Consider the following 10,251-nt stretch of genomic DNA (forward strand, 5'->3'; position numbering starts at 1 on the left):
GTTAAATTTTATTTTTAAAATTATTTTGTTTTTAGGTTTTAGGGGGTGAAAACATTAGAAAATACAAAAATATTGTGCTTTTCGTTTGTATAGATAAAACCCAAAAACATTAAAAACATTAAAAAATTTATAAAAAAAACATTAGAAAATTCTAAAAAATCAAAAATTGTGATTTCTTTTCTTTACTGTTTTTCTTAAAATATTTTGAAAATCCAAAAACATTTAAAAAATTTTGAAAAGTCAAAAAGATTGTGTTTTTCATTTTGTACACAAAAATCCAAAAATTCAAAAAGATTGTGAAGTTTGTTTTGTTTATAAGAAAAGTGAAAAAGACAAAAAGATTGTGTTTTTAAGGTATGTATAGAAAAAACCAAAAAGATTTTTGCATATGCTCGCTGAAAAATATGTCAATTACCCAAATTTGAAGGACATGTACTCGTATATGTTTGGTCCTGGCATTTATTTGTAAATGATCAGGTTAGCCATTCACCTGATAATGGAAGTAGTTGGGCGTTCGTTATGCGTTTTAGATTATTTTCTCGCTGAAAATTATGTCTGTTATTTAAGTTTGTGAAGCATGCTAGCATGTTTTGGTCCTATTATTCACTTGAGAATGGATAGGATAGCTATTTATTTATATACTTAAGTTAACTGGGGCGATTAAATGCATCTTTATTTTTGTTTTCTGCTCCTCAAAATTTTGAGTTTTTGAAACAAAAAGAGAAAATGATAGTACATTGATCATCTTGATCCCAAATCCAGCAATAAATAAGCTTAAAAGACTGTGTGCTTAATTGCATTGGTGCATTGGTAGGTCTTAAAACAAACAAGTAGAGTAAATTATGTGATACAAACATAAAGAAATACCAAATTGAAAGAGGTGTGAGTCAATAGCAAAAGTCTCGGTGAGGATGGCAGAAATGTAATAACCTGTCATACTCAAGCCTTATATTTGTTTGATCACCCAAAAATAAAATAAAGCAAATAACAAGCTTTGAGGTTCTGGACACTATGAGTCTTTATGCGGCTTAATCATCTAGGTATTCATATGTATGAATATTTCACTCGCTTTTAGAGCAAGCCCAAAGTCATTAAACTTGATCACTGTTGTACTTCGTACAAATCCAAATTACTGACTTGATCAAAATCCGCTGTTAGTTATACTTTGCTCCTCCCTTGCGCACGTCTCAATACGATTAAGAAATGGACCCCAGGGGTTACAATGTATCTAAGCCGATAGATGGACTCATGAATATTCACTCATAGTAACAAAAACTCAATGCATTGCTCTTAAATCTTTATAAAACTCTAATTTTGATCAGCTATATAATGGTTTAAGTCAAGTTGGGGTGATATGGAAAAAATCAAATTAAGCTTGAACCGAGATTAGAGACTGATAGTTTCTGATATTATGTGCTTTAATTGAACTGTTAATCATATCACAAGAATGCTTGAAAGTTTGTTATTAGATTTAAGTGGACAACAATATCAATGACTGACTTAACACCAGTCACAATATCGCTGAAATTTAAAGCTGTGATAGACGGACATTTTGGGTCAATATGATTCTCTGCTCAAACTCAACAAAAATTCAAAAATATGTACTGCTTTTGAAAATTATTCATAACTACAAAAATATTTTCTTTTTTATATTTTATCTTTCGTATAACTTTCTGGTAAATATTTAGTTTATGTCTACAAATTTAAAATACAAAAAGATTTTATGCTTTCATATTATTTAAGTAATTTAAATACCTTAATCGATGTATCGAGAGCAGCCATGTGCTCTGCCATCAATTATGATTATTTAATTTTTTTAAGTTATCGATTTCTAAATGTGAAACGGTTTTTAAGGTATTTGATTATCGAGATAAAGGTTCTCGGTAATTCGTTTTAAGTTAGTATTAATTTATTTAAATTTATTAATTACATAATTTATTTTAATATTTAAAATTAATTGATTTAATTTATTTAAAGTTAAAATTAAATAATATTTAATTTGTTAATTATGGATAACGAATTAAGTTGTTTTTAACGAACTACATTCTAGTTCGTTCACCTAATTCGCTTCCGCACTCTGTAACGAAACACCCCCAGTTCGTTATGCATATATAACGAATCAAGACACGAATTGAATCTAATTCGTCATGTCACGTATTAAATTAATTAACTTTAACGAATTGGTTGATTCGTTAATTCAAATTTCTAACGAATCAGTTTGATTCGTACATTGGGAAGCGTGTAAGGACTGTGTATATAGGACGGCGTGCATAAGAACCGTCATATACACCTTCTTCATCTTCCTTATTTACACTGTTTCTCTCGCAAATTTTTTCCAAAAAACTCGACCTTCATTATATCTTTGTCTAATCATATTTTCGTGATCCGAAGGTAAAGCGAATCACACCGTACTGATTTTCGTCAAATCTTATACGGGTTTGATAGGTCAACTATAAGGTTTTAATATCGGATATTTGAAGTTTCCTTGAACTTTAATGTCTGACTCGTTATGGACCTTAAAATTGTTATCATTATGATCGGAATGTATTTCCGAGTACAATGGTACCATTTGATTATCTTTTGAATACTGATTGTTGGGTTGATTATGTATTCTTTTTATCGGGGTTTATATGTTGTTTAAAACCCTAATCTGATGACTTTAATTTATGTTTTGGATCCAAAATCGTTATCATTTGAGTCGCGATGAGTTTCCGAGACATGTTTGGTCATTTGTTCGGATACCCATCGATAATTATGGACGAATTGATCTTGAATTTGCAAGTTTGACTCTTTGTGTTTTTGATTAATTTTGACCTTGACCAAGACAGTCAAAGATTAAGTCAGGCCTTGACCATTCGTTAATCTTATAGAATTGGAACTCATTCGTGTCCAATTCGTTAAGCATTTCAAACAAACCAGAATATGTGAATCATCTCCATAACGAATCAAATGTGATATCGTTCAATTATAACGAATTAGTTGTAATTTATAACGAATCAGATTTTAATTCGTTTATTTATAACGAACTAGAGGTTCATTCGTTATTTTCAATAGTAATTTTCTAGTTCTAATTCGTTTCTAATTTACATGATAGCAACTTAGCTGATTCGTTAGACACTTTGTAGCGAATCAGATTACTTCTTTAACGAATGACATATTTAAATTCAATTTTCAAATTAAATTAATTTTTTTATTAATGTTACAAATGATAAATTTAAAATTTTTTTGGTTATTGTCAAATGTCAAAACATGAAATGAATCTGACCTGATCCATGACGATGTTTCCACGGATGTCGAGATGAACGAACCACGTCTTGATCTTCTTCTCCGGTTGCTTGAGATCTGCAATGGCCTTTTGGGGGTGTGGAGGTGACTGCTAAGAAATCTCAAGGATCTCTTGTTTACAGACACAAAAATGGTTATGGTGGTGGCTCTTATTGAGCATGACCTCTTAATAAGAAGGTGGAGACCTCCTTATATAGAGAGCCTCATGGCCACCATCATGGTACCCTAATGGGCCTAGCCCAGTTAGGGTTACCTCCACAAAACCCCCTCAGCCCAATAACATTGTATTAGTCCATATAATAAAATAAGCCAAACATAATAAATTTAGGGTCGTAAAACCGGGTTTAGTACCATACCCCTACAAGCCCCCCAAGTCCAGTGTTGCTCCTAGGCGTGCAAGCGTTTAGGTGGAGCGCTGGACTTTATAAGGTGTGTTAGGACATGAGGCGGTTTTTTCCCTTTTCTTCGGCCTTGTCTTTATTGTCTTTGAGTTTTGGGAGGTTTTCTCCATGATGGTGACATGTTGTGGTCCTTATGATAATGATGGTGCACTAGCATGAATAAGATATAGCCCGCATCATAACAATAGTGGCGCGGGGCCTGATAAAAGATAGAGTGCGGTCTCGATAACAATGTAATGTAACTTGCGCGCGAGGCAGCTTACGAGCTATAAAAATAATAAAGCTTGCGCGTGAGGCGACTTACGAGCTATAAAAATAATGAAGCATGTGCGAGGCGACTTACGAGCTATAATATGATGATAATGACTGGCCCAAAAGGGCCTCTTCTGCGCAGGATGACTATCCCGGCTTGTCTTCAAAATAATAATGGAGGCACAAACGGCCAGATAATAATAACGTCATAGGTGCTTGTGCGACTCGTAGCCGAACCTGCAAAAACATATCAACTAAAAGTGGATGTATTGCATGGTTCCCATCCTCGGGCAAATTATGAGGTGTGCCCAACCTACGCTGGCGCTTGACTTTTTGGGATATTATTAGGCTCCCGACCTTTATGTTTGGCGCGTGGCCATGTGGGATATTATTAGGCTCCTGACCTTTATGTTCGGCGCGTGGCCGTTTGGGATATTATTAGGCTCCTGACCTTTATGTTCGGCGCGTGGCCGTTTGGGATATTATTAGGCTCCCGACCTTTATGTTTGGCGCGTGGCATGGCGGGAGTTGAGCGCGCATGCATGGCGGGGGATTGAGCGCGCATGCATGGCGGGAGTTGAGCGCGCATGCATGGCGGGGGATTGAGCGCGCATGCATGGCGGAGTTGAGCGCGCATGCATGGCGAAGGGTTGAGCGCGCATGCATGGCGGGGGATTGAGCGCGCATGCATGGCGACGACTTGAGCGCGCATGCATGGCGGAGTTGAGCGCGCATGCATGGCGAAGGGTTGAGCGCGCATGCATGGCGGAGAGTTGAGCGCGCATGCATGGCGGGAGATGAGCGCGCATGCATGGCGGAATTGAGCGCGCATGCATGGCGGAGAGTAGAGCGCGCATGCATGGCGCGGGTTTGAGCGCGCGTGCATGGCGGTGTGTTGTTTAGCGATGCGCATGCACGGTGGGGATCAACTGTTGAGGTGGTGTGGTATTTATAGTATTAGGATTTCCAATGATTTGGCTCAGACCCCATTATGGCCTTTTTTGGCCTCCTCCTATTGTTTCGCGCCACGTGTACTCAGGGCACCTGGTGCTTTTCATTGATTATTCTCTGACCCAGGTATTTCACCTGACCCATGTGCCATCAAGTGGTGGCACATGGGCTTTGCTGAGTTGTCCACCCTTCATTGGCAGCTGTCACCACCAGCACATTCTTTACTCCTTAAAAGATACCTTCTGGAAGGTTGTTTGATGAGTGGAGAGTGACTCATTTGTTGATTTGGATTAGACTATTGTCTCATCCGATGAGTACAATCATGGTTGCCCTTATCCTGATTTGGATTAGACTGTTCTTCATTTGTTGTGTCGCTTACGCGCGGCCTGCGCAAGGTCTCCTTTATTCTCACGCGCAGATGTGATATGCGTGAGCGTACGTGACGCGTGAGCGTACGTGACGCGTGAGCGTACGTGACGCGTGAGCATATGTGATGCGTGAGCATATGATATGCGTGAGCATATGTGATGCGTGAGCATATGTGATGCGCGAGCACATGTGATATGCGTGGGCATATGTGAAGCGTGAGCATGTGATATGCGCCACGCGCATAGGTTTTGGCTTTGTGTCTTCATGACATCCTGATTTTAAGCCTCGTCTATATCTTGTGGGTTGACCCGCCCCGCTCTGTGTTAAGGCGGGTGCATACCCCTTCAAGCCCCCCCAGTCTAATGTGTCTTGTCTCGCGCGAGCGAGATAAGATAGATATTAGACTAGTTTGCTTTTTCAATAGGGCTTGTTTTTACTTTTTCTTTTATTGCACGCGCGTTGCGCGCAATTCCATCCCTTTGGTTAAAACGAATCGTCAATGCACGTGGTTGGTTGGTGTTGGATCGCGGTGGTGCGGTGCTCGGCGCCAGCGCGCATGTGTGATGGCGCGCTGCTGCTTCATAGCGGTGGCACTCATGCATGGTGGGATGCACCATGGCGGCCAGATGGTTATCCGCGGTGGCGTGTACGCGTGGTGGCGCAATGACCTTACGCGGTGGCGAGGTTCACTTGTCGTGGCGCGAATGAATGTCGACGGAATGTTAATCCGCGACTGTGCGCATGTTTGGTGGCAGATTATTCACCCGTGACGACGCATCGTGATCCGTGGTGACGCGCTGCTGCTTCATGGCGATGTATTGAATCGCGGTGGCGCATGCGTGATGGCGGTACATCGAACCATGGTGGCGCATACGCGATGGCGCGCGCGTGTGCTTGTTGAATATAAGGTATGCTTGCACATTGAAATTTGAACAATGTTGTAAGGAAATTATTAAGTACCCCTTAATAGTTGTCATATTTCAAGCTATTTTGCGATATTTTGAATATGCCGACACGCGCCTTGGCATCTCGTTATTCCTCTTTTGCGCGACGTTATCGTGCATTTATTATAGGGAATTATGAATGAGTTTTTTAGCCTTTACGTGTCAGTATGTGTCACTCTGCCTATATCCATTATAATCCCATGCGCGGCCCCGACCTGAAACCTCAACAACTATGTTTTGGCATGTGCTTTGCCTTAGTTGTGCTTAGGTATGTTATGGTCCAGCTGCGCAATACGTGGGATGGATGCTATGAGTAATTTGAGCTAAGGCTCATATTATTGGGCTAAGGCCCTGACGTTTTAGAGTTAAAACTCGTCAACGCGTCTGAGCTTGAAGCTCGCGCATGTATGTTTTACTTCGTTTTATTTTTAGTTTGATGTCAATATAATGTTGTCATATTGCTCAAATTAATAAAAGGAAGTGTGAAACATGTATGCAAAAATCAAAATCAGGCTTGCACATGCATGGCGGCGGAGTCGTGACTCGCGGGCGTGCATGCATGGTGGCGAAGCTTGATCCTTGGCAGTGCGCATGCACGGCGGCGAAGTGGTGACTCGCGGGCGCGCATGCATGGCGGAGAGTTGCGTGGGCATGCATGGCGGCGAGTCTTTTGCGCAAAACACATATGGTGGTTTCCGCGGTGGTTTCCACGGGCGCTCACGCATGTCGGCGGAATGGTGACCCGCTGGCGAGCATGCATGGTGCCAGTCTTCTGCGCAAAACCCACATGGTGGCGGTCTTTTGCGCAAAACCCACATGGTGGTTTCCGCGGAGTGAAAATTCGCGGGCGCGCGTGCATGGCGGCGAAAGTCTCCGTAATCTAGACTGTAATTTTAAACCTAAAATCCAGGTCTGTAATCCAGATCCAGATCTGTAAATCAGATATAGATAGATCTGAAGCTCGGAGCGGAGAGAATTTAAAACCATCACAGATCCGGAGGCTTGATCATCCGAATCAGGTAGTTTCTTTTTTGGATCTACAAATCCTTTTCAGCTTCATTTTTGCACAGATTTGGAAGCCTCTTTTAGATCTATGGATCTTTTTGAGCTTTAATAGAACAAGTCTTGAAGCCTCTTTCTGTAAACTTCCAGATCTGGGTTTTTCTTGGGAGAGATCTGAGAACCGAGACGAAAATCGAAGGGTAGTTCGTTGCCGTCCCACGGATGGCGCCAATGTCAAATGTCAAAACATGAAATGAATCTGACCTGATCCATGACGATGTTTCCACGGATGTCGAGATGAACGAACCACGTCTTGATCTTCTTCTCCGGTTGCTTGAGATCTGCAATGGCCTTTTGGGGGTGTGGAGCTGACTGCTAAGAAATCTCAAGGATCTCTTGTTTACAGACACAAAAATGGTTATGGTAGTGACTCTTATTGAGCATGACCTTTTAATAAGAAGGTGGAGACCTCCTTATATAGAGAGCCTCATGGCCACCATCATGGTACCCTAATGGGCCTAGCCCAGTTAGGGTTACCTCCACAAAACCCCCTCAGCCCAATAACATTGTATTAGTCCATATAATAAAATAAGCCAAACATAATAAATTTAGGGTCGTAAAACCGGGTTTAGTACCATACCCCTACAGTTATGATTATTGAATTTCACTTATTCTCGTTATCATTATTTTTAGACTGATGGCTGATAACATGGAACAAGATCCTCCTGTTGATGCACCACCACAAGTTCAGGATGCACAACAAGTTCAAGATGCTGATCAACCAGCGGAGGAAGTTCCTTTACTTCCTTATGACCCTCGGTATAATGTGTGTGCATTCGTTGATACAAACTTTCCTGATGAGGATGTCTTTGGTGATATGCTGGCATTTATACGCCGTTCTCGTATCAATTATGTTGTTACTGCTAATCCAGATATTAGATTCAGCATCGTTCGTCAATTCTGGAACACCGCTCAATATGTAGAAGTTGAGTATCATATTGTTGTTGTGGTTAATAACAAACCAGTTGTCGTCTCAGCTGAAACAGTTCGAAGAGTTTTGCAATTTGATGATACCATTGATGATCCTAGTGAATATGATAAAGAACTGATCAAGGGACTGTTTAGACGATTGTTTTATGCTAGCTGTCTTACTGCGTCTATGTATAACAAGGCATACTTGTGTCCCTAGTACAAGTATTTACTTCATGTTCTTATTGGCCTTGGTGGACTTAAGCCTGGGTTTGAGGAATGCCGCGCTGCATTACAATCGGCATTTGATGCACTTGTTCTGAACAAACGTTACAATTTTTCTGAAATGATTTCGATCATATGAAAGAAAAAATTGTATTCCTGTAAAACGACACATGAAGTTCTTGATTGTAACAACAAGAAAATTTCGAGTTCAAAGTATCAACTTTCCAAAGTCTAGGGACTAACATTGCCAAATTCCAAACTTCAGGGTTAAAAATGAAAATACGGTTTTCCGGACCCATCGCGCTACGCGATGAGTCAGAAGAGACTCCCATAGTGTATCGCGATGGGGTGTCTGACAATGCGTGACACGTGTGCCACGTGGCACACGGTGGCACTGGTTATCACCACGTGGCTACACTTCTGCCACGTGTTGCCAGGTGGAGCGGCGCCTGCCACGTGTCAACACGTGGCGGGTCTACGCTGTGAGTCAGCAGACCTATATCCTGATACGCGATAGGTCTGCTGAGGAACCCATCGCGTAGCGCGATGGGAGCCAATTTGTCATCTATAAATAGCAGCCATGGGGTGTTCATTTTACACATCCAAACCTGCTCTCTAACATCTCTCTAAGTTTTATAAACCCGACCCTCGATTTGCCTCGATAAGCGTGCCACGATATCTCGTTTGTGTACAACGTTTCCTTGAAGTTTATACCACCCTCCACCCACATACCAAGAAGGTGTTGTTATAATGGCAATGAATCTCGATAAGCGTGTTGTCGAGAGTTGAAGTTTGGCGTTATCGATTGACGACCAAAGAGTTCAAGCAGCGTTGGAGTGCTGCTCGGGTCCCTAGAGTTTCTATACGTCACTTAAGGTTAGGCGTAATATCGAATTCAATATAATTCAATATTATATTAAAAGGCTTGAGCCTAAAGTCGAGGATATACTCGATACCTCGATAAAAGAAAAGAAAAGAATGAAAACATAACAAAGAAACAAATGAAAGTATGATTATGAATATTGTTGAATACGTATATATGTGTGTAAATATATATGTAAATATTCTTTGTTATGAAATATTATTTAATGAATAAAGAGTATTCTTAAATAATAAAAGAAAATGATTACGTTTCTTGGAGAAGAAGAAACGTCGGGTTTTTAATATAAACTAAAGGTTTATAATTTACTTATAAACTAAATGTTTTCAAGTAAATAAGAATTGAACTAAAGGTTCAATCGAGGATTGAGATATAAGACTAAAGGTCTTAAGCCGGATCGTGTATTCGACTAACAAATATTTATACTCGTACTATAGGTGCGAGATAAAGAAAGGGAAAGACCCTTGGACGGCGAGTGAAGACGATCCTAAAGAGACAAGGTGAATACGCCCCCATACTTTTACTTACTTAAAATAAGTCAACTTGTTATTTGAAATTGTTTACAAGAAACTATGTGTTCCTAAAACCGTTATAAATAAAGGGTATAAACCTAGCCCTCAGGCTGTGGTATACGTATGTCTGGATCCTTACTTAGGTGGTACTATGCGATGTAAGGGCATGATCGCACCACCCTTGGTCATAGGATGCTCTCCTGCAGGGAGTACGACCGTTGTGTATATTTACGGGTACTTAACTAAGTCGAACGTTGCGGTGTTTGCTGAGGTGACCTAGCGTAGAGGCTCATATTTATAATGTGTTATTTGACTTTGTTATTCCTAAGCCACGTTGGGCCGAGGCAGGCGTAGTCTCGAGGGGTAATAAAGTAAAAGAAATATTTTTGCGTCAGCGTGTTCACCAGCATTCGTTGCGGACGTATTTTCTTATATTTTGCAGGTGAACAAAGTTAGAGCTT

The sequence above is a fragment of the Bidens hawaiensis genome, unplaced genomic scaffold (assembly GCF_021521415.1).
Source record: "Bidens hawaiensis isolate Kalapana, Puna unplaced genomic scaffold, B.hawaiensis_p1.1 tig00015921_1, whole genome shotgun sequence".
Taxonomy (NCBI): Eukaryota; Viridiplantae; Streptophyta; class Magnoliopsida; order Asterales; family Asteraceae; genus Bidens; species Bidens hawaiensis.